The following is a 25,607-nucleotide window of genomic DNA, read 5'->3' on the forward strand; positions in this document are numbered from 1 at the left end:
TGCCTAGTACTCACTCCTCTCCCCAGCAAGGTGAGCCTGCTTTCCTAAACAGCAAGCTTTGCTCTAATGAACAGAAGTTATATTCCCCAAGAGGTTCATTTGGCAGGGCTATTGGGCTGTTCTCAGCAATTCTCCAAACTTGTATTTCACACTTCTTTAGTTCTGCAGAGGAAAATGGAAAAAAAATAACTTCAATGTTTTCAAAAGCAAAATATAAGATGCCATAGCATTAAGTGTCTACAAAATGAATTTCCAAGGGCTCTCTTGCTAGCTTATTGGGACAAATCATCCAAGATGATACCACTTTGAATTCTCTCCATGGTTAAGTGCTTGCAGCCCACTTTAAGGGTTAGGCTGCCAAGTAGCATTCCTATTTTTGGCTTAGTGTTGATTTAGAACTGTTTTTGAGAACTTGGATTGAACTGGTTGAATTTTGAGAGTTTTACTCAAGTAGAAGCTAGGTGTCTTCCTGATGGTATCTGGTAAATTTCATGAGGATAATTTACATATCTTTAAACATAATGCTTCATTTAATTTATATTTCTTCTGAAGCTCATTGGAAAAATGCTAGAGAATAATATGTATGTTTTTGTTTCTTTTGAGAAAACAGTATTTAACGGTCACCAAAATGACTGCTTCTTAAACAGGTAAGTTAGACAGCAACAGTGAGAGGGAAACAATTAGTACAATTAAGTGTAGGGAGAGATAAGTAAAGAGCTGAAAAGAAAGACCAAGAAGTTACTGATATGGAAACAAAGCAGGAATCTACCTAACCCTGGTAATACAGAAGCCTAACAGAAAGGGAGGACAGGTAGAGAAGCTCAGGCATGTGGGAAGGTATTAGTCAAGGCAGAGAAGCATACAACCCCATGAAGGTTTCCAGGTGGAGAAGTAGTATTAGATTCAAGAGTACATTTACTTGAAAATATGTGTGCATTTTAATTATTAATTAAAATGCTCAGAGTATACTTATTTTTTCTTTACTTTCCATTAAATTGTCTTGTTTTCTTAAATGAACCCTAAATAAACTTCTTAGGTTTGTAGATAATATGTATTAGTCATAGTAGTCAATAAATATTACTATACACTAAGAACTTGCATTTGAAAGGGCAACTACTTACCTTGTTAGGAATAGGGTATCTGCTTTCCATTCCAAATCATATTTTTCAAAAACATAATCTTAAATAGTTCCTTGGGAACTACATTTTATAAATAAAATTTTAAAATCTAAGTAAAGTAGAGTGAAATAATTCCAATGGAAAACAGCAGATTAACTTCATACTGAGATAATCTTCCATCATCTTGAGAGTTTTGACTCTTTACTCTTTGGGATTATCTTAAGAAACCCCTGAAGGTCTTTGACACATTAATAGAAAATAATAAAAGGATCAACATCAACTTAAGTTTTCTTCTCACAGAAACAAGTCAAAACACTTGAATTCCTGTCTTCTATTCTGTACATGCATACAGTCTATATATTCACCAACCAGAGAGATGTGGCATTTGCCTGGCTAAAATGATACCAGAGTTAGAGCAATAAAAAAGAAAAACTCTTTTAGCTCCTGAAATTTCCTTTACATTATTTTCCCTGATATTTTATAATTTAAAAGATAAATGGTTAATTTAATTTAAAAAAATTAATTATTCTTTTCTTTGAATGAAAAATTTTAAAATATAAGAAATAACAGATACAAGGGCTAGGATTGTAGCTCAGTGATAGAATGCATGTTTAGCATGCAAATGGCCATAGTTTCAATATCCAGCATCAAAAAAGAAAAAGAAACAAATGTAAGAATAGGTATTAATAATTGCACCTAAGAAACTATAGTCAAAGTAATGAAAGGGAGAAATTTGTGTAGCTAGAATAATAAAAACTTTCCTAAAAGGTGACTGATTCAGAAGTTATTCTATGTTAATAAATAGGGCCCTTCTAACCCATTAGTGCAAAGATATCAACATTCTGTGTGTGCATGTGCCTGTGTGTGAGACAGGGAGAGAGAGAAAGAGAAATGGGAGAGAGATGAATAGATGATGGAATAGGGAAAAATCAGAAAAAAATGAGTCTTATAAGCTGAAAAGTATAATTTAAAAAGTAATTAATGTTACACCCAACTTTGAACTCATGACATAAACAATATTACATGCATTTAATATTGCTGAATTTAATTTGCTAAAATATAAAATAAGCACTATGGCATTTTTGTTTACAAAGATTATAGGTTGGTAGTTTCCTGCTCTTAATATTCTAAGAATATTCTTGGTATTAAAGTAATATATGCTTCATAAAACGCAGTGGAAAGTGTTCCCACTTCTGTTTTATGGACGATTTTGTGCAAAATTGCTGTGATTTCTTCCTTATATATTTAGAATAATTAATCAATGAAGCTATCCAGTTCTAAAGTTTTCTTTAAGGGGAGTTTTATAACCAAAAATTCATTTTCATAAGATGTCACACTACTCAGAGTATCTATCTCTTCCATAAAAGTATAAGGTATAGTGTGCTTTCTAAGGAACTTGATTTCTTTCATTATTTAACTCCCTGACATAACATTGTTATAATACTTACTTTGTTTCCTACTAATATTTACAGGACCAGTAGTTATATCTCCTTTTTCACATTTCTCTCCTTTTCTACTCTCCTTATCAGTCTGGCTACAGGTTTCTCAGTGTATTAATCCTTTGAAATAGTAAGCTTTTAGTTTTATTTATTTTTAGCATTTCAATTAGTTAGCTCTCTGTTACTCCAACAAAATATCCAAGATAATCAATTTATGAAGAGAACAAGTTCATTTTTGCTCACAGTTTTGGAAGTTCCAGTGCATGATTGGTTGGGTCTATGACCTTCTGGCTTGTGGTGGAGCAAAACATCATAATAAGAGAACATGGCAGACCAAAAGTGCTCTTCTTACAGCCAAGTAACAAAAGAGGAAGAGGAAGGAACCAGGATCTTATAATTCCCTTAAGGTGACACCCCCAGACCCTCCTGGTAGGCCCTACCTCCTTATATTTCACCACTTCTCAATACTGACACTGTGGTGATATAGCCTTTAATACATTGTTGTTTGGGGAACAGCCAGATCCAACAACCAGTACCCAGATCCAAACATAGTACCATTGTTTATAAATTTTCTATTTCATTTACTTCTATACTTATCTTTATTTTCTTCCTATACTTATTCAACTTTGCAGTTAATATAATCTCTTTTCTGGTTTCTGAAAAAAATATAGATCCTTGATTTATTCCATGTAATATAAACATTCAATCATCAAAATTTTCCAAATCTGTTAAGTGTATTTTTTACTTCTAATATTGTCATTTTCAATTTCCAGAAAACTAACATGTGCTTCCTCATTGTACCCATGTTCTTTTCTACTTTTCTACTTTCTTGAACACATGGGGCATATTTATGAACAGACTTAAATTGTCCTTGTCTACAACTCTGATCATGTCTTTTTTCTGGATTTGTTTCTATTGACTGATTTTTCTCCTACTGATAGGTCCTATTTTCCTGCTTGTCAGTTTGAGACTAGATTCAGCAAATTATGAACTTACACTCTAGTGTTGTTAGATTGTGTTTTAGAATGAAGTGAGATGACTTGGAATCAATTATGTACTTCCATCATTTATTATATGTTCCCATATTATCGATCCAGAGCATTCTTTCTTGTAGGGCAAATTCAGTCTAGGGCAAACTTAGTGTATTTACCAAGAGAGTGAAGTTCTGGGGATCTTACCTCATTCCTCGTGTCCTACAGTGTGTTTCCCTTCTGTCTTCTGTGGAGGTAAACTTCACAGCCTTTTTGAGGTCCATGAGTGTTTTGACTACTCCTTTCCTATGGTTCCTTTCCTGACTTTTCCCCCACCTTGAGTAGTTACTTTTCATGTGAGTTCATATCAGTGCTCAGTCAAAAATTTAAGTAAAACCTTTGCAGATTTCCAAAAATCCCCATTTGAACAGCTCTTTCTAAATTCAAATTTCCTCAAATTCTGATTTCCTTCTGCATTAATGAAACTGCAAAGCTCTGTTGAGTTTTCCCTCCCAGTGTTGTAACCTTGAATGAGCACTGCTTCAGGAAAGTATTTTGGTGAATTCCTAGGAGCCACCTTAATTATTTTCCTTCTTATAGGAATCTCATCTTAGTTGCTTTCCAGTCCATGTCTGAAAAATGTTGCCTTATATATTTTACAAGTTTTTAAATTGTTTATAATAGCAAGGCAAGTCCTATTCTTGGCAATCCATTTTGGCCATAGGCAGGAGTATGCAAAGATATTTTTGTCTGCCTGATACTTTTGCCTAACATATCAAAAAGTTTTCAAAATTGGTTGCTATGGGTGCTACTTTGTTTATTTCACTGAAAAACTTACTAAAGTTCATTTAATTTAGATAAAAATGTACTTTAGACATTTTGATAAATTTTCATTATATAGTTAGTTTACAATCAAAGAGCATTATTCACATAGTGGTTATTTGTAACGACTGAAACTTATACAGAGATGTTGGATATAATTGGTTATTTTTCCTTAAGAAACAATCATTTAACAGAAGATTTTTTTTTCAAAAATCCTTCTTACTCCCCCAAATAACTTTGATTAAGAAAAAATATATCCCATCTGATTCAAATGTATTGTACTGTTGTGTGTAACTAAGTAAAACAAATAAAACATATTCTAGACAAATCTAGATATGCATTTAATATTAAAATATTAAATAAGTGAACACTTGAGTTGCATAAGGGTAGATCTTATTTGTAAACTTACAAATATATGCATTATAAGTGTGTGAGAAATAAACACTAGCAAACCCAGATTTCAAGGATAATTATGACTGTTTTTCTTTGTTTTTGAGAAAAAAACAATAGTGTTGAATTAGTTTTTACTGCATAACAAACCACGTCAAATGTTAGCAACTGAAAATAATGCCAATTATTTAGCTCATATTTGTGTGTCTTGGTAATATTAGAGTTCACCATGCTAAACTCAGTGTCATATTATATGCAAGGGTGGCTGAGGCATGGTTGGTTGGAAGGCCTCATCTAGAAAAACTCATATATCTGTTGGATTTTTATATCTTCCTGACTTAATGTGGGCTTTTCACATCAGGCATAGTTTCCAAGAGCAGCCAAGGAGATAGAACTTCAATGTGTGAACACATTTCAGGTCTTTGCTTGTATTAATTTTACTGATGTTCCATTGGCCAAAAAAATTATCTGGCCAACCTTAAAGGGGAAGCAGAAGGGAGGCTATAGTAGCCCTGATAAATAATCTGCAAAGTTTTGTGCCTGTTTTTGCAATCCATCACATAAGAGATTCTGTGTCCTTCATCTTAAAATTCTCTGCAGGATTAAGACTAAGCTTTGTAACATAGCATTGTCATTCAAAGCTGTTTGTATCCTTATATGGACCAGACTGTAGGGTCTTTTTGTTTTTTTTTTTTAATTGGATAGATCAGGACTGGAGTAAAGAAGTGAATTTTGATTGAATTTTGAACCAATTTTTATGGAGACTACACAGGAGCTTTAGGCAAAGACTGCCCTAACCCATCATAAAGCCGACTTTATCCACACTTTCAAACTGCAATGTATGGTGATTCATTTAGCTTCATTCACTTAGTTTCAAGTTTAGGGCTCTTTAAATCTTGGAGATATGCAAGTAAGAAAAGTATATTTCACAAAATCATTTCTGAAGATGCCAAATTGCTTCTAAATTTGTCAACATATCCTATGGGGTTAGCCTAATATGAATACTAATAATACAGAAATAAATCACAAAGATAAAGACATTTTATGAAATAATATCCATTGCTAAAATGATTGAAACTATTATGATGTGTTAATCATTGTGTGAAACATATAACTTGCTTTAGTTCACTTATGTTCATAACAATCATTGAGTACAACTGTATATGCTTGATTTGCAGATAAAGAAACAGGATTAGAGACTAATGTAATTTGGATTTTGAATGTCTCCTCAAAATGCTCATGTATTAAAGACTTTGTTCCCACATTGGTAATGGGGGGTGGGGGTCTTTAGGAGGTGGAGACTAGTTGGAGAAATTTAAGTCATTGAGTCCTTGAAAGAGATATTGGGACCCTGGCTTCTACCCATCTGTCTCTCTCTTTCACTTCTTTGCACCATGAGGTGAGCAGTTGGTCCTCCCATAAAGTCCCACCATGATGTACTGTGCTGGCATAGGCCCAAAGCAACAAGGCCAAGCCTAGTGATCCTGGAATAAAATCACTGAAACTGTGAGTCAGAATAAATATTTTCACTTGTTAAATTGTTGATCTCAGGTATTTTGTCACAGAAACAGAAAGCCAACTAACACAGAGGTCCTTTGGTCATTAGAAGAGTGTCCTTGAATGGGATTGTGGGATCCCAGATCCTTCCCCTTTCTCTTTTACTTTTTGTCCATGAAGTAAGAGTTTGCTTTGGCCATGTGCTTCCTACCATTGCCATCAGACACCCCCATCAGAAACCTAAAAGTTTTAATGGGTATGTCTCATTATGAGCTGTAACTTCTAAAATGATGAGTCATAAGAAAATCCCTAAATTAGGGGTTCTGGAGATAGAGTTTAAACTGTATTCTATAGCTTATGCTCAGAGCCACTAGGTTAGACATTTTTTTCTGGTTCCATAAGTTATATTACTTTTATATTTCTGTGTATATTTCTGTGTAACAGATTTTCACAACTGTATTCCTTGATTAGAAGCATGGTTTAACTCTTCTCTGCTTATGGTCTCATGAGGCTGTAATCTGATTATTGATCAGAGCTATAATCTCATCTGCAATTGGGAGTCCTCTTCAAAGCTTGTTCAAGTTGTCAGAATATTCCAAAATTTAAATCTAAGATCACCAGTTTCTTGCTGTCTGTCAGCTCACAGAAGCTAGAGTCCTCCCTCAGATTATAGCCATGTTGCCCACTGGAACAAGGCTGCTTAATGAATATAAGGTCCACAGGAGAATGCCTTCTGACTCTTCACTGTCTTTTAAAGACAAGTACTTATTATATTAGGATAATTATCCAGGATAATCTCCCTGTACTTAAACAAGGCCACCTGATTAGGAACCTTGATTACATCTATAAAAGTTCTTTCCCATGTATTTAACATATAATGGGAATAAAGTTCAATAATTCTTAAAGGTTCCTCCAAGACTCTCAAGAGAAGGGATTATAGAAGCATATTTCATTAAGGATTATCTTAGAATTTTTCATCCATATAGGTCATATTTCTGTCAAGCACAACTGATTTTATATATATTCAGAGAGATGGGGGGAGAGGGAGGGGGGAAGGAGGGAAGGAGAGAGATCGAAGGTGGGAGAGAGGGAAGAGTGAAGAAAAATCTATTAATGATTATCTCTGCAGATAAAGGAAAATTGTTATCTTTCTCCAAAATAGAATCTCTCTTATATACATATATCATCTACCATTGCTATCCAAGCTAGTGGTTTGGATCCCATGGAACTCATAGCCTTAGTTTTTCTAAATATGAAGAATAAATGGAAAATATAATGGAAAATTCGAATAAATATCAATTAAGTTAAAATTTCTAAGGAAAAAAAAAACATCTGAAAGTAACATTAACTCTAGGATCCATAAATAAAATTTGAAGTATATGAACAAAATACTATTAAATAGAAAGAATATATTTTATGAAAAATTAGTCCTCAATGAACTAATCTAAATATAATAAAAATCCTTATAAAATTTATAATACATTTTTTAACTAAGGGAAATGATTCTAATTTTAAGTAGAAATTTTAATGAGATGGAATAATTCACCAGAAGACTAAAACGCTTCATCAAATACATTAGTTGAAGAAGTATATAAATTATGTACTAATCAATGGAAACATAAAGTCCAAAACCAAACATAAATATATATGATATATTAATAAATGATAATAGCAGCATTCTGAATAATGAAGGAAAAACAATACAAAAGTGGTTTTGGTTCAACTGGATAACAAGCCTGAGCTGGCATGACAGAGAGTTAATAGATACCTGAAATGCACAAGGAAACATTTTTAAATACAATCTAAAATTAAATGTGAAATAAAACAACATACAAATTCATATATCTAAATATAAAATAATTTTTAAGAGAATACCAAGAAGCCACAAAAGAATAAAATGAAGATCTGAATACAGTGAATAATTGATGATTACTTTAAAATGTAATGGAGATAAGATTCAAGGAATTAACTTGGGGGTACAATATGTATAATAAAGAAAACACAAGGCATTTTTAAAATATACCCTATCACTAGCTTCTACAAATAAATAACAAAAAGAAATGGAAAAATATGTGAAATGGAACTAAAAAGTAAATGCAGATGTTATAAATACTTGAAAATGTGTTCCATTTGTAATTAGCTAAGTGCATATTAAAACCACAATGATAAATAATATTTTACTATTTGAGAAATTCCACTGTCATAGATGAATTGGGCAAAAGTGGACTGAGATAATTGAATATAGATTATGGAAATTCTTGTAGCCTAATCTTGCTCCAGGGCCATAATTCTTTATCTGAAACCTCTGTAGTAAATGTTTTCAAAACACAGAAATTTTTGGTTTTGGAAAGTCCTCACTCTTAGCATGGTCTAGTTATCAAAGAGTGAAAGAAATGCGTAACCACAATAAGAGTATTAATAAAGATTGCAGATAAACTCCTCTAAGTTTGGTTCAATATTTTTCTCTAGTTTTGTGCCAAACTCCTTAGAATTTTTTTAAACATTTTTTTTAGCTGTAGTTGGACACAATACTGTTATTTTATGTGTTTATTTTTATGTGGTGCTGAGGATCAAACCCAAGGCCTCGCGCATGTGCTAGGCATGTGCTCTACCGCTGAGCTACAACCTCAGCCCCTAGATTTTTAATATATGTATTATGGACCTTTAATATAAATGGATTAAGCTTCTTCAAAAGTTAATTTGTGGTATATATCTTTTAAACCAGAGATAGCTCTTCTAAGAAATTTTATTATTTTCATATAAATTCATAAATATGATTATTGCTAATGTCATAAGAATGGAAATGACATAAATGTAGTTGTCAAGGTCCTGCTTAAATAATTTCCAGTATATTTATACAGTGGAATATTATATAACTTGAGAATTACTAAATGGATCAACATGTGCGAGTATGGAAAAACCTTTATGAACTATGAATTGTTGATTAGAAAATCAAAAACTATAGCACAGAACAGTGTCCATCCTCTTATTTTTGTTTTTTAAAGGATATGTATATAAATATGAAAATATACTCATAGATACAGTACCATTCCTTTGAAGTCTAAATAAGAAATTTAACAATAGTAGCTTCTCTGGAGTTAGCTTAGAGTCTGGAGTTGAAGGGACATTTAAATGTTTAAAAAATTTTTTAAATTAACTTATTTATTTGTTCTAATTTGTTATACATGACAGCAGAATGCGTTTTAGTTCATGGTCTACAAATGGACCACAATTTTTTATTTCTCTGGTTATACACAAAATAGAGCCACACCATTCATGTCTTCATACATGTACCTAGGGTAGTGATGTTCATTTCATTCCACCATTTTTTCTACCCCCATGTATCCTCTCTTCCCCTTCCTCCCCTTTGCCCTATCCAGAGTTCCTCCATTCCTCTCATGCTCCCCTCCCACCCCCATTATGGATCAGTATCCACTTATAAGAGAAAACATTCGATCTTTAGATTTGGGGGATTGGCTTATCTCACTTGTGACATTTAAATTTGACTAGATGACTTTTTCATTCAGTTGATAGTTTTTACCAAGTGCATTTGTTAGTTTACTGTTAAGTGAAAGATATTTATTTTTTTATTTTTTAAAGAGAGAGAGAGAGAGAGAGAGAGAGAGAGAGAGAGAGAGAGAGAGAATTTTTTAATATTTATTTTTTAGTTTTAAGCGGACACAACATCTTTGTTTATATGTGGTGCTGAGGATCCAACGCGGGCTGCATGCATGTCAGGCGAGCACGCTACGGCTTGAGCCACATCCCCAGCCCTGAAAGATATTTATAATGAGAAAGTTGCAATTTAAAATAAAAAGCCAATATTCAAAAATCAAATAGTGTGTACAGTAATATAAAAAAGAAGAGCAATTGCATCAAAGTATCTATACTATAGAACAGACCAAAATACTTGATATAATTTATAATAGAATTTCAAGAGAAACAGAAGGCATCATTTTAATTAGGGAATGGATCTTCAGAGGTGACTTTTAAAATGGATCTTCATGTTGGAAATAGGAGAGCAAGACAGGAAGTAGAAACATTGAGAACAGTACAGAGGGTGGGAAGATGAGGAACATGGTACATGATGGTTTGATTTAGGAGACCAGATGCCAGTCTGTGGTGTACCCCCACAATTACAAACTTTAATTTTATTTTAGGAGGACTAATTTCAAAACAATTTCTAGATTAGAGACAAGAGAAAATTAGAATAAACTTTTGCAATAAATCACTTTTATATGATGACTACTAGCTGCCAAATAAGGACTATTGTTGAACACAGTAGATAATGTGGTGAGTTTGGCTCTAAAATATGTGAGAGGAAGACCAAATGGGAAGATGAAAGGGATCTATAATCAAATTGTTTCTAAATTATAACCTCGCCTGGAACATGCCCTGGGGGTTTTGAGTTCAATCTGCCTCATTAACCATTTGGTTAGGGGTTCCATTGCTTGCTCTCTGAAACAAGTGCTTTGGGGTGAAAGAGAAAATCCAGCCCTCCACAATGATTGTTAATTCAACAATCAGAGAAAATTGGCAATCAATAGAAATGTCCCAATGCTACCAAAGCAGTCATTTCCCACTCCATTTTGGAAAGACTGCTGACTCTCAGACTGTTATTGTTGTTCAAGTTGGGCTTTTGGGAGTACTAAGGTAAACACATTAGGTTCTGGGATTCATAGCAGTCCAAATAAGCACACAGATGCTGAGCACATCCTTGTATGTGAGCAGGGAAATGGAAGACAGTGTCTGCAACTTACTCTAAAAGCTACAAATAGGATCAAGTCCAACAGTAAAGTTGTGAGTAATCTGCTCCCTCAGAGATTAGCTTTGTTAACTATTAACTATGTTAAATATATGAACAAGAAGATTCTGTGGTTGTGAATTCATCAGACGATTTGCTATTATTATTATTGGTGCACAAAGATTATACAGAATATTGGGTTTCATTGTATCATATTCATAATACACATAATATAATTTGAGCAGTTTCATTCTTGAGTACCTTCCTTTTCCCTTCCTTGATCCCTTTTTGACTCTACTGGTCTCCTTTCTATTTTCATGAAATTCCTTTTTACATTTTTTTTCTATCTTCCACATGAGACAAAACATATGACTTTGACTTTCTGAGTCTTGTTTATTTTACTTAACATAATGCTCTCCGTTTCCAGTCATTTCCTGGCAAATGACATAATTACATTCTTCTTTATGGCTGAATTGTGTATATATATATCACATCTTCTTTATTTATTCATCTGCTGATGAACACCTGGTTCCATAACTTGGCTATTGTGAATTGTGCTGCTATAAATATGGGATACATCTACCTCCATGCTGTGCTGACCCTAATTCTTTTGGATAAATATCAAGGAGTAGTATAGTTCCATTCTTAGTTTTCACCAAAGGGCTTTTAATAAACATGATACCTATAATAGTATACCCAACAATAGATATAGTTAAGTCATGAGGCTATGCTTGGTTCTAGATGTATCTAATTTTTTTTTATTTTTATTTGTTCTTTTTAGATATGAATGACAGTAGAGTATATTTTGATATATTATACATACATGGAATATAACTTATAAGGATCCAATTCTTGTGGTTGTACACAATGTGGAGTTCCACTAGTATTCACATATGAACATAGGAAACATAGGCAAATTATTTACTCTACTGTCTTTCATATTCCTATCCTGGTTGCTTCCCTTCATCCCCCTTTGTCAAATCCACTAAATATTTTATATAATGTTTTACAAATATTAGGTCAATTTTCTTGTAATGAATCTTATCAATAAAATGGAACTCCTTATATAATATTAATTATTTCAAGTTATAAATCTAATTATTAAGCCATATTTCAATGTTTTAATGGCAGAATCTATACTAAATATTCGCAGAATATTTCAAAATTCTGTTGTTTATTTAGTCTTTGACAACTATTTTATTAGTAACTTGCATGTAAATTGGGATTTAATTTCTTGCCCTTTAAGAGGAGAGTCCTTAATATGGTTAAGCAGAATTTCACAGTTCTCTTAAGAATATTTATTTTAATTCAAGATCAAATATAGCAGCTGTGATAGGTTAAAGTTGGCTATAAATTCTTTGGTACTCACTGCAATTGAGAAATAGAGCTGAATTCCCCTCTTTGGTTTGAACTGGCTTACTGATATGCTTGACAAATAGTTTGTGGCAGAAGAAACATTCTAATACAACCAAGGTCAGGTTTTAGGAAGCTTCCAATTTCCACTTGGGTTTCTAGGATTACTGTCTCTAAGAGGCCATGGAAGAAATCAAATTACCTTAAGAGCATTATGCTAGAGAAGCCACATACAGTTTCCAGTTGACAGTGCAACTGTATAACTCTAACGTTATAGTCATCATAACTACCTGCCAGACATGAGTGTGAAGTCATCTTGGATTCTCAAGTTGACATATCAATGAGCCAAGTACCACTGTGTGACTTTGACTGATAACAGAGAAATCACTCTAGTTGTATCCTGTCTGGTGTATAACCCATAGAATCTTGAGATATAACAGAATAGCTTATTTAAGCCACTGAAGTTTGGAATAGTTGTAACAGCAATAGATGATTTGGCTGTGATGTTCAAGTGTATTCATAGCTATAAATTTAGCTGTGATAATTGTCAATGTGTGAAAATTTTATTACTGATCAGTTCACTGAGAAGAATTGAATCAGATCTACATGAATGTGTTTTTCCCTCTAATTTATTGATGCCCATTCCTTTCAGGAAATGGGTATTATCATATTGTTGTCAGCTCATGAAATCTGAGTCTGGCCATCTCCATAAATGGAAAATGTGATGGAGTATATGAGCTTTTTTTTTTATAAGAGATATTCACCTTTTTAACTTACATTTGATTTAGGAGTAAAAGTCATAGGTTCCAAAGAATGAAATTTTGTTTAAAAAATTCGAGGTAGATAACTACTCAATAATTACAAGAGAGCTAGATCATGTCACAGTACACCTCTAACTAATTCATTTGTGATTCTGGGTGGGGGAGGGTTAATTTATAGTGTACTGCCAATTTGAGCAGAGGTTCAAATTGCACCACCTATGTAGTCTTATTTTCCTCAAGATCTTCAACATGGAATATGCTATCCATGCATTCTAGATTATTACAGTAATGCAGGGCAGTTAATGCTCCCAAAGATAATACTCAAAAAACTTGGAATCAGACACTGGAGAAAGGTTACACTTTCCTATCAATTGTGAGTGGCATTCTATTTATTTCTCAGAATCCTTGATATAAGAAAAGATAAAAAGAAGGAGAAGTAGAGGAGGAAGAAGATAAAATAGAATAGATAAATAAAATAAAATAGATAAATAGAATAGTAAATAAAATATAATAGATAAAATGTCTAATGCATTTTTACTTTGAAGAATTTTCCTTTGTGCTTGCAAATATTCAAGCTATAAGAGGATTTTGGTTTAATGATTCAGTTGTGGGCTCTCCATATACATTCTTTAAGTTGGCATTGCTGAATCATTTAGCAGAAAAGCCCCTAAAGCTTGAATATTTTCAAGCATGAAAGAAACTTCTTAAATGTAAATATATACTAGAAATTTCTTATAAACAGGATAAAATTTGTTCTGAATTAGAGTTAAAGGTGTATTATCTTTGACATCTTACCTCCCTGGAACTAGATTTATTCATCCTGAATAACTATATCCCAAGGTATCAAAAATGAACTATGAAAATAATGAACTCACATTAATATTCCAGTAAAGGGATTGTTGAAACATATATTAGTTCTATTTTTAATTTTCTGAGAAACATGCATGCTGTTTTTCATCTTGTCTATAATTTCACTTCTATCAATGGTGTTCAAGGGTTCCCTTTTCTATACATTCTTACTTACACTTGTTATCTTTTATCTTTTTTATAATAACTATTTTAACAGGTGTGAAGTTATCTCTGCCCTCCTGTGTTTATTGCAGCATTATTTTCATAGTCGAGATAAGAATCAACTTACATTTCTGTCAATGAATGAATAGATAAAGAAAATGTAGTATTCAATTTGATGGAGTACCACTCAGCTATAAAAGGAAAGAAGGAGAGCCTGCCATTTGAGACAACATAGATAAATCTGAAAGACGTTACAGTAAATGCAATAAGCCAGGCACAGAAAAGCAAATACCATGTGATCTCATTCGTCTACAGAAACTAAAAATGTCGATCTCTTTTATGAAGAGAGTAGATTGATGGTTACAGGGAGCTGGGGCAGTTAAGGCAGAAAGCCTGGGGAGAGATTGGTCAAAGGATAGCTTCAATTATGTAGGAGAAGAAAGTTCCAGAGATCTATTGTACAACATGGAGACTTAAGTTAATAACAGTGTGTTTTTGAAAAATGCTGTGAGAGTGGATGTTAAGTATTCTAAGCACAAAAATAATAGCCAAGTGAGGTTAAGTATATATTAATGATCTACATTTAGTCATTTTTCTATAAGTATATGTGAGTATATATTTCATATATATTTCGAATGTCTTCTTGAAACCAATAAATATAATTTTATCTCTTAATTTACAAAAATTAAATTACATTATTATTCAATGGGAAATAAGGAACTCAGATCACGGCTCCAGAAGGAAGTTGAAGTGATTCTGTTCTGTGGGTCTTACTGGGCAGTACAAAAGATCATTTCTCTCATTCGAGCAGAGTATTGCATAATGAACTCTAGGAAGCAATCCATTTTAAAATGTAGTGGGAAAAAAAAAATGTGTGTTTGCCTCTTAGACTTCATGCAGTGGGTGGAAGGAACAGAAAATAAGTGGAGAGAAGATGATTCATATTTGAGAGACTATTTGAGATATTACATTTATTATTTAATTTACTTTTCAAGCAACACTGGGACAGTTGTTATTTCAGTTTTACTCATGACAAAACAGATTCAGTGAGATTTAGAAACAAAATTCACAAAACTTGTACACCCTAGAAATAATATTCAAATTCAAATGTTTTCTAGCATCTAGATTCTTTTTCTTTATTCTGTAACAAACCACTTCCATTGCATTAAGGCAAATTCATTTCCAAGTGATAGATATTTTCAGTTGCCTAGCACCATTTCCACAAGGCAAATATTTTTGGTTAAGCTGCAGTTCTTTAAGTTCACAGGCACTATCTGCATTCTGAGGAAGTAGATGGGAAATTAAACTTGGAAGAAGGCAAAACGTGCTTTTCCTTTTTATTCCTACAGTGTAACATTCACATCTGTCTAATGAGGTAGCATTGGACAGAAAAAAATGAAGTAAGCAAAAAATAAGTGAGAAGATTTGAGAGTCTGTCTTGTCTTCCCCTTGATTGAATTACAGTTCCCTAAAGGGCTCTGGAATCTTTGTTAAGTACTAGGGAAATGACATCACATTCAGCAAGCAATCTCTTCACTGTTAATTACAGATAATGGAGGGTATTTGTATGCAAGGGCAGAATGCTCCACCTAGGAAAAAACTTTCTATTAAGACAGGGAGTTTGAGCTGTTTTTCTCCAAAGTTCTGCATTTACTACATGACATGCAAGTGTACAAGCAGTGCATTTATACCTTTTATCACCAGTAACCTATGTGCCTTTGGATTATTTCTGGCTTGAACTGTAAAGTGAGGTTCTAATTTCTGTTTTTCCTTTTCCCTCCAGCCCAGGGATATTACCTACATGACACACCCCTGACCATGAGCTCACCAACCTAAAGCACATTTGTTATCTCATGGCTTCCGTGGGTCAGGAGGGCAGGCATGGCTTTTCTGGGCCCACCACTTCAGGTTCTTTCAGAGTTGCAATCAATCAAGGTATTGGCTAGCGCTGAGGTCCCATTGGAAGACTTAACTTCACATGTTTCAGAAGAATTCAGTTCCTCATAGATTGAGCTGAGCACTGTAGTTCAGTTCTTAGCTGGAGAACAAAGGATCAGAGCTGATATCAGTTCCTTTCCACACAGTCCTCTTCAACAGAGCAGCTTGCTTTATCCGTGTGCACACTGAGAAAATGAAAGAGAAAGAGGAGGGGGAGAAATTAAGCAAGATGACAAAAGATGACCATATAAGGCAGGATGTGTGGTAGATGCACATCAATATACACACATACACTCTGTCTGACTGTCTCTCTCTCACAAACACAGTCCCAAGATTACAAGATCAAAGAGTTCATACATACTGGGGCATTCAGGCAATGCTTTAAATTTCTTTTTTTTTTCATATGAAAAAAATTTTACCAATTTTAAGGATGTTAATACAAACTCATGGAGAACAGATGGTCATTCAATACATGGCACTGGGACAATTAGGACAAGAAAAGGAAATCCCCATTTCACAATATACATAAATTTATTTCAGAGAAATTAAAGAAAGATCTAAATTTGAAAAGCCATACTTTAAACCTTTTAGCAAAATGTTGGAGAAAATCATGATTTCAGCATAAGGGAGTCACACAGACAGAAAGACAAAGACAAAAAACCCCAATGAAATTCCATTGAACATATGGAAGAACAATGCTTTAAATTTCAATTGGGACTCTAGTGTCTCTCTCTCTCTCTTTCTTTCTTTCTCTCTCTCTCACACACACACACACATACATTTATTTAAAAAAAATGTACTTTTTAGATGTACATGATATACATAACAGTAGGGTATATTTTGAAATATTTATATAACCATGGAGTATATCTTATTTTAATTAGTATCCCAGTCTTGTGGTTGTGTGTGTGTGTGTGTGTGTGTGTGTGTGTATGTGAGTGTGTATGTGTGTGTTTGCCTTTTTTATTTTTCCCCTCTAGTGTATACAATTCTACCAAGCAGAATACCGTGAAGGAAATCAACAAAGACCCCTATTATGTTCTGGGAATGTGACCACACTAAGATAAATTGGGTATTTTTTGATATCCACCTCTAAATTCTTCAAACTCTCTTAATTTTTATGATGAACAAACTTTCTTTTCCTCCTTCTCCTCCTCCTCCTCCTCCTCCTTTCTTCTTCTTCCTCTTCTTCTTCTTCTTCTTTGTATATATGACAGCAGAATACATTACAATTCTTATTACACATATAGAGTAACAAACTTTCTTTACACACTTCCATATGTCCCTGGCTTTGGAGTACACTCCTGGTTGGGAAATACTGTCTAAATCTATGAATTAGTTTCCTCATACTTTTGTTACCATTTTTTACTGGTGACATGCCGCAGTCTGGCTGGGCACAATTCAGGAGCCACTTGTCAAAAGAAACTAACTTTATTTTTAGAACTACAAACGCCAAACAAAACAGCTCCTCAGGAAAAAACCCTCAGAGCCCAACTGCCACCACCGGCTTCCCACAAGCCTCTCACCCCCACACAAACCTTACCACCTCCCACAATCCTCCTGCTCTTGAGGCTGATTGGCTGGGTCGTGTGGGTGGAGCCAAAGAAGTCCCCCAATGAGCAGCTCCGTGGAGGAGCCAATCAGCTAGATGTTGCTGGGGCCACTGTGAGCCAATCATCAGCTGGCAGTCTGAAGGGCAGGGAAACAGCCCAATGAACATCACCGCAGAGGAGCCAATCAGCTAGATGTTGCTGGGGCCGCTGTGAGCCAATCATCAGCCGGCAGTCTGAAGTTTGCTGGCAGCTGGAAGTTTGCTGGGGCCCCTTTGGCTGTGGCTCTCAACATCTCCCTCTCTCTGTTTAAACAACAAGCATGTGGCTTGGGGACCGTGCCTGCCTTAGGTTGTCCAATACTACATATGGTCCTTACCCGTCTTCGGATGAGCTGACCTCAGGGTGTCAGCCTCCTGTCTTAGGTTGGTACCATTGTAATTGGATCTTACCCATCATTGACTACCGGTCCAGTACAGCCACACCTGTGGAGAGGTCTTTGTCATGACAAGCAGAAGGGAGGAAGATACACCAAGCCAATTGATGGCTCTTGTTGGAAAAATTGTACCACCAATGACATCATCAGCAAAAATACCCCAACACTACCACAAGTCGCTGCACAATGCATACAAGTGAGTTCACAATGCATACAAGTGACACATAGTTTAGGCAAGTTCTGCAAGCAGTTCTGGCAATAATGGCTAAAGAAAAAATTATGTAACATTCCAGAAGGCACTAAAAGAAAACAATTTTCTTAACAATTTACATTATCTTGAAGAGAATTATTAAATATAATGAAAAGGAAAGGTGAAAGTAAACAAACAGATCTGTTAACCTTCTTTTTTGTTTACATATTAACACAATTCTTAATAGTTATTTACCCAATTTAAATTAAACCATTTAAATCACGTGAATAAAAAAAAATATTTGGATCCATTTTTTCATGAGCGCTCCTCATATATGATATATGGACATACGTACATTCAAACATATAACACAAAACACAAGTGTGCACACATAATATAATACATACAACACATAACATAATAGTAAAGGCCTTATAACTTTTTACAGGTGAAATCTCCATTGCAATGTTTAAAAACTCTATAGTCAAAAAAAAAAAATAGGACTGATCAGCAAAACATTAACCTAGGTCTGTATGAGCTCAAAAAACAAAATAGAACTTCATGATATGGTAAAGGGCAATAATAAAATAGATATTGAAAAAAGCATCCTGGTTCTGTCGCAGATGTAAGGATAGCCAAATTGGAGTTTTGGATATCAGCTGTTATGGATTTGAGCCAAATCATCTTCTTTTTGGTTTGTAGAAATCGCTTTAGTTAATCTCTCTGGAATCCAAATCGGCTGCTGTTCTCCCTGTGGAAATACACAAACAGGCCCCCGACTCCAGACAATCACTGGGTCAGGACTTTAGTTAATCTCTCCGGAATCCAAATCGGCTGCTGTTCTTCCTGTGGAAACACACAAACAGACCCCCGACTCCAGACAATTACTGGGTCAGGACCTTTCCATTGTTCTGTTAGAATATCTTTCCAAAGTACCTTGGGCTTATGTACATTTTTTGGACACATATGCCTTTCTGCAGCACTAAGTCCTGATGAATCCAAATTTAAAAAGTTTAGAGTAAAAAGGGTTATTTTAAGTTTATCTTTGGGGAATATATACCCCTTCCCAATTCCATCTTTTTGCTTTAATAAGTACATTTTAATAGTTTGATGAGCTCTTTCAACTATGCCTTGTCCCTGTGGATTGTATGGGATTCCTGTTATATGAGTAATGCCAAATGATGAGCAAAATTGTTTAAAAGAGGTAGAAGTATAACCAGGGGCATTATCTGTTTTTAACTGTTTTGGAATGCCCACAGTGGCAAAATTTTGTAAGCAATGAGCTATAACATCTTTAGTTTTTTCTCTGGCATGAAGGGAGCCCATCAAAAATCCAGAAGAAGTACCAACTGTAACATGCAAATATTTTAATTTTCCAAATTCTGGCAAGTGTGTGACGTCCATCTGCCAAATATGTTTAGGTATCAATCCTCTAGGATTGACTCCAAGATTAACTTGTGGTAAAAAGGTCACACAATTTTGACATTGTTTTATTATTTGTCTAGCTTGTTCCTTAGTTATTTTAAAACGCTTTTGTAAAGTATTAGCATTGACATGGAACCTTTTATGAAAATTTATAGCTTATTCTAGTGTAGAGAAAATATGTATGTCATGTGTAGTTTTATCTGCTAAATCATTGCCCAAACTAAGGGCTCCAGGCAATCCTGTATGTGCCCTGATATGTCCTATAAAGAATGGATCTTTTCTGTCCCAGATTAAACTTTGTATAGTGGAAAACAAAGAGAAAACAGTAGAAGAAGGGGAAATCCTACCAGCATCTTCAAGGGATACTATAGCATTAACTATATACTGACTATCAGAAAATAAATTAAATACAGAATCTTTAAACATCACAAAAGCTTGTAATACTGCATTAAGCTCTACCTTATGAGCTGATTGTTTGGGTACTAAAAATGTAAAAGTTTGATCAGGTGTAACTATTGCTGCTGTACCATTATTTGACCCATCAGTGAATATATTTGGAGCATTCATGATAGGTGTTTTTCTTGTCATTTTTGGAAAAATTACAGGATGCAATGACCAAAAAGACAATAAAGGATTATGGTAAGTGGTTATCAAATGAAACATTAGATTTGCACATGATTATTGCCCAAGTATTTAACTCATTAGCTAATTCACCAATTTGATTCATAGTATATGGAGTAATAATTTTATTGGGAGAAATTCCAAATACTCCCTTTGCTGTTTTTATTCCTTTGAGTATTAATTGTCCTACAGCCTCAGGATACCTAGTAAGAATAGTGTTAGGAGAATAAGATAAATGTATCCATAATAATGGACCTTCTTGCCAAAATACTCCTGTAGGAATTTTTTTGTTGGTAGTACAATAAATAATAAAGGCAAACTTATATCAATTCTATCCAAATGCATATTTTCCATATATGTTTCAATGATTTTTAATGCCTTTCTTGCTTCAGGCGTTAACATTTGGGGTGAATTTGGATCTGATGGACCTTTTAGGATATCAAATAAAGGTCCTAATTCTCCTGTTGGAATACCTAGATAAGGCCTTATCCAATTTATGTCTCCTAATAACTTTTGAAAGTCATTAAGTGATTTGAGTTGATCTACTCGTATTTGAATTTTTGGTGGACGGACCATGGTTGATAGAACTCCTAAATAATTAATTGGAAAATTTAATTGTACTTTATCTATTGCTATCTCTAGATTATAATTTTTTAATAAATTTGTAAGTGTGGTATAACATTCTAACAATGTGTTTTTAGCTTTGTGTGCTAATAATACATCATCCATATAGTGAAATATTTGTAGTTCAGGATTTTGATTTCTAAGTGGCTGGATTACTTTGTTAACATAAATTTGACACATAGTTGGGCTGTTAGCCATCCCTTGAGGGAGTACTTTCCATTCATATCTCTGATCAGGACCTTCATGATTTAGTGCAGGGATAGTAAATGCAAAACGTGGACTATCCTCAGGATGAATTGGAATTGAAAAAAAAAACAATCTTTAATATCTATAACTAAAACATACCAAGTTTTTGGCAAAGCAGATAATTGAGGAATCCCCGATTGAGCAGGTCCCATAATGACCATTTCATTATTAATGGCTCTTAAATCTTGCAATAATCTCCATTTACCAGATTTCTTTTTGATGACAAAATGGGAGTATTATGGGGAGATACAGAAGGCTGTATATGTCCTTCCGCTAATTGTTGTTTGACCAGATCATGGGCTACTTGTATCTTTTCTTTAGTCAAGGGCCACTGAGGAACCCATACTGGTCTTTCTGATTTCCATGTAATTTTTATTGTCTCAGTGGCCCTTTGTGAAAATCCAACCCATGTCTGTCTGTTCCTTGATCTATTTGTATTGGTGCTGCTATACCTTGTTCTTGTTTTTCTAATCTTTTTCCTTTCCTAACACCTTGTCTAGCCATAATAGTGGGTGCATTTTGATTGGTGTTATTTGTTAATGTCAAACCTAATTGATCTAAGACATCTCGTCCCCATAAATTTACGGGAAGATGATCCAATACATATGGCTGTATAGTTCCTTCACATCCTTCAGGATCCTTCCAATCTAATACCATTGCACTTCTATGGGGATTAGTCGCCACTCCTAGGCCTCGAAGCGTTTGAGTGGCTTGTTGTAATGGCCAATGTTTTGGCCATTCTTGACGAGAGATGATGCTAAGGTCTGCACCTGTATCCAGTAGCCCATTAAATTCATGTCCTTGAATATTTAGTTTTAGCATGGGGCGAGAATCTAAATTTAAAGAAAGCATAGCCCAATCTACACCTGTGGAGCCTAATCCCTTGGAACCTCTTTCTATAGCATGACTGGAAAATTTATCATGTAGGCTTGGTATTATTAGTAACTGTGCTATTCTATCTCCTGGTGAAATTATTGATATACCCTTTGGAGAACTGGCTATAATTTTTATTTCACCTTCATAATCGGGATCAATTACCCCAGGACTTATCAAAAGTCCTTTTAGAGTAGAAGAGCTGCATCCCAATAATAAGCCTACTGTTCCTTTGGGAAGAGGTCCTTTTACCCCTGTGGGAATGATTTGAACTCCCATCTCTGGAGTTAGAACTGATCTGGCGGAGGCGCAGATGTCCAACCCTGTGCTCCCTCTGGTTTGTCTGATGAGGGATCTGATGGACAATGTGTCCTGGTCACTACCCTGATGGGGTTTCTGGGTTCCTCCAGTGCTCTGTATATTTGTGGTTTAGGGCCCCGGAGCATTGGGGCCCCCTGTCCATTTTTTGGCAACGGAACCCGATGCCTTTGTCCACGATATTGTGGATAAACACCTTGTCCTTGTTCATTTTTTGATAATGGAGTACCCTCTATGGTGGTTTGAGAGTGGCATTCATTAGCCCAATGTAATGGAGTACCCTCTATGGTGGTTTGAGAACGGCATTCATTAGCCCAATGTCTCCCTCTACGGCATCGTGGGCAAATACCCGGTATTCTACTCCTTTGATACCTAGTTTTGTTAAACCCTCCTCCTATGGGGCAATTCCTTTTAAAATGTCCTGTTTGTTGACAATTGTAGCATGTTCTTGGCCTGGTATATAAAGCCTGTTTTACTGCAGCTGCCACAATTTGCCCTTGTTCATTAATGTCTCTGGCATCTAAAGCCTGTTTTCTGCAGCTGCCATGACTTGCTCTTGTTCATTAATGTCTCTACATAATTTAATATATGTGTTTAAATCTTCCTGTTTCCATGGTCTAATGATATCTCTGCATCAACGATTCGCTTGGTCATAAGCCAGTTGTTTTATTAATGGCATTGCTTGTTCTGTATTCCCAAAAACTCTGGTAGCTGTTTGAATAAGCCTATCTACAAATTCAGCGTAAGGTTCATTAGCTCCTTGTATTATCTTAGATAATTGACCTTGTAAACCTCCATGTCCTTGTAAAGTCTTCCATGCCTTAACTGCATCTATAGCAATTTGTAAATATACACCAGGATCATATGCAATTTGTTGCTGCCGATCCTCATAAGGTCCCTTTCCTAACAACATATCTAGATTTCTCTGAGAATAACCAGCTGCTGCATTTCGCCTAGCCGTCTCCTTGCAAAATTCCTCATTGGCAACCTTCCATAACAGGTATTGTCCTCCATTTAGCACAGCTTTACAAATATTAGCCCAATCTGCTGGCGTCATGTTTAAGTTGGTAATGGATTCGACCAAGCTTACAGTGAAGGGTGCTTGAGGACCATAGGTTGTTACAGCCTCTTTTAGCTCCTTCACTGTTTTGAAATTTAAACCCTGGTAAATTCGCTGCCCTCCTACCTCAAATACAGGGCATACTTGAGATCCTGTCTCAGGATCCCAACTATCAACTGCGGGGGTTGGGAGTCTCCTAGCATATGGAAGTGGTGCTGTTGATTGGACACTTATGCCCTCTGGTGATAGAATGCTGTTAGTAGCAGTCTCCTGTAGAGGTGGTGCTGTTGGTTGGACACTTACGCTCTCTGATAGAAAGGTGTTATTAGCAGTCTCCTGTTGTAACTTTTCCCCTGATGGCTTTTTCTGCTCTAAACTTCCTTCCTCTGTCTCACTAGCTTGAAAGACCTTCTCTTTTACTTGAATCAATATGTCTTCTCCTTCCTCTACCTTTGTCTGAACTGAAGGGTTTGGACTAAGCAAACCAGATACCAATGCCCACAATGGCAATGTGCCAACTGGCAGAGTCCCTATGTTGTTCTTTTCTATTCTTTTTAAATCTTCACCATGATGGTTCCATTGTGATATATCTAACAACTCTTCCTTAAAAAGCCATGGGCTACATTGTTGTATTGTATCAACCTATGCCCTGACTGCTCTTGATTTTACTGGGATGCCTCCTTCCACTAACAATTTACTTAACAGTCTTTCAGTTTGTTTTTTACTAATTGCTGATCCCGTATTTCTACTATAATACAACCCAACAAGATGACGCCAAACAAAACCGAGACAGAATGCAATAAAAATGGAACAACACAAAATCATTATATCAGCCTTTGTATCCTCCTGAAATGTGCATCTGTCCTTTCTCCCTATCTGTTCCTCAGACGCAAATAGTTTTTCCTCAGATGTGAGTGGTTTTTCTTCCGTCTCACTCATCTCCAGGGACAGGCAACTTAAAACAAAAATGAAGGAAAACAAAAGAGGAAACTTAGAATGGCTACCCATCCTCTTGCCCTGCCCTCAGGGGCGAGCAGTTTACTTACCCTCAGTCGCTCCCCGTGTGAGCCACCAAATGCCGCAGTCTGGCTGGGCACAATTCAGGAGCCACTTGTCAAAAGAAACTAACTTTATTTTTAGAACTACAAACGCCAAACAAAACAGCTCCTCAGGAAAAAACCCTCAGAGCCCAACTGCCACCACCGGCTTCCCACAAGCCTCTCACCCCCACACAAACCTCACCACCTCCCACAACCCTTCTGCTCTTGAGGCTGATTGGCTGGGTTGTGTGGGCAGAGCCAAAGAAGTCCCCCAATGAGCAGCTCCGTGGAGGAGCCAATCAGCTAGATGTTGCTGGGGCTGCTGTGAGCCAATCATCAGCTGGCAGTCTGAAGTTTGCTGGCAGCTGGAAGTTTGCTGGGGCCCCTTTGGCTGTGGCTCTCAACAGTGACAAGTTCTTGCTTCCCCAATGCTGAAGTATAACACCAGAGAAGCACGCTGAGGCAAGTTTAGAGTGGAAAGTAGAAGCTTTATTAAAGGACGGCAGAAAAGACTTCTCCCTGCAGGAAGAAGGGGACCCAAAAGGTGGAATCCCTGGAAGGCGGGGAGGTCTTTCCTCTTTTATAGCTAAGGTCTTCTTTTAGCTTTCCCACATTCCTGTCCTCTGTTCTGTTATCTTTCAGTGATGGAAGGTAGATGGGAAGGCCCAAATTGTGAGGCACAGGTGGGCCAAAGGAGTAATCTGGGCAGGAAGGACTTTTGGGTTAGCATCTCCATGTTTGCTGGGAGCTGTTTCTTTAACATTTCTTTGGGATGGGCTCTGGGCCTTGGGGACATTAACATTCCAAGAGTTGTTCTGCTTTCTCAGACTCCATTCTCAACATGGCCTTCATTTTCGATTTTACTGGATGTTAGACCTGATTTCCCTAACTATACTATCTATCTTTAAATCTGGCTTCACTTTGAATACTCTGATGATAAAGTGGGGAGTACATAAAAAGTATAAAAAGTTGAGGGTGGTGGTGTACTCCTGTAATCCCAGTAGCTCAAGAGGCTGAGGCAGGAGAATCATGAGTCTAAAGCCAGCTTCAACAACTTAGTGAGGCCCTAGGCAACTTAGTGAAACCCTGACCCTGTATCTAAATAAAAAGTAAAAAGAACCAAGAATGTGGTTCAGTGGTTAAGTGCCCCTGGGTTCAATCCCCAGTAGGAAAAAAAAAT

Source organism: Spermophilus citellus (genome assembly GCF_964194105.1).
Source record: "Spermophilus citellus genome assembly, chromosome: 5".
Taxonomy (NCBI): domain Eukaryota; kingdom Metazoa; phylum Chordata; class Mammalia; order Rodentia; family Sciuridae; genus Spermophilus; species Spermophilus citellus.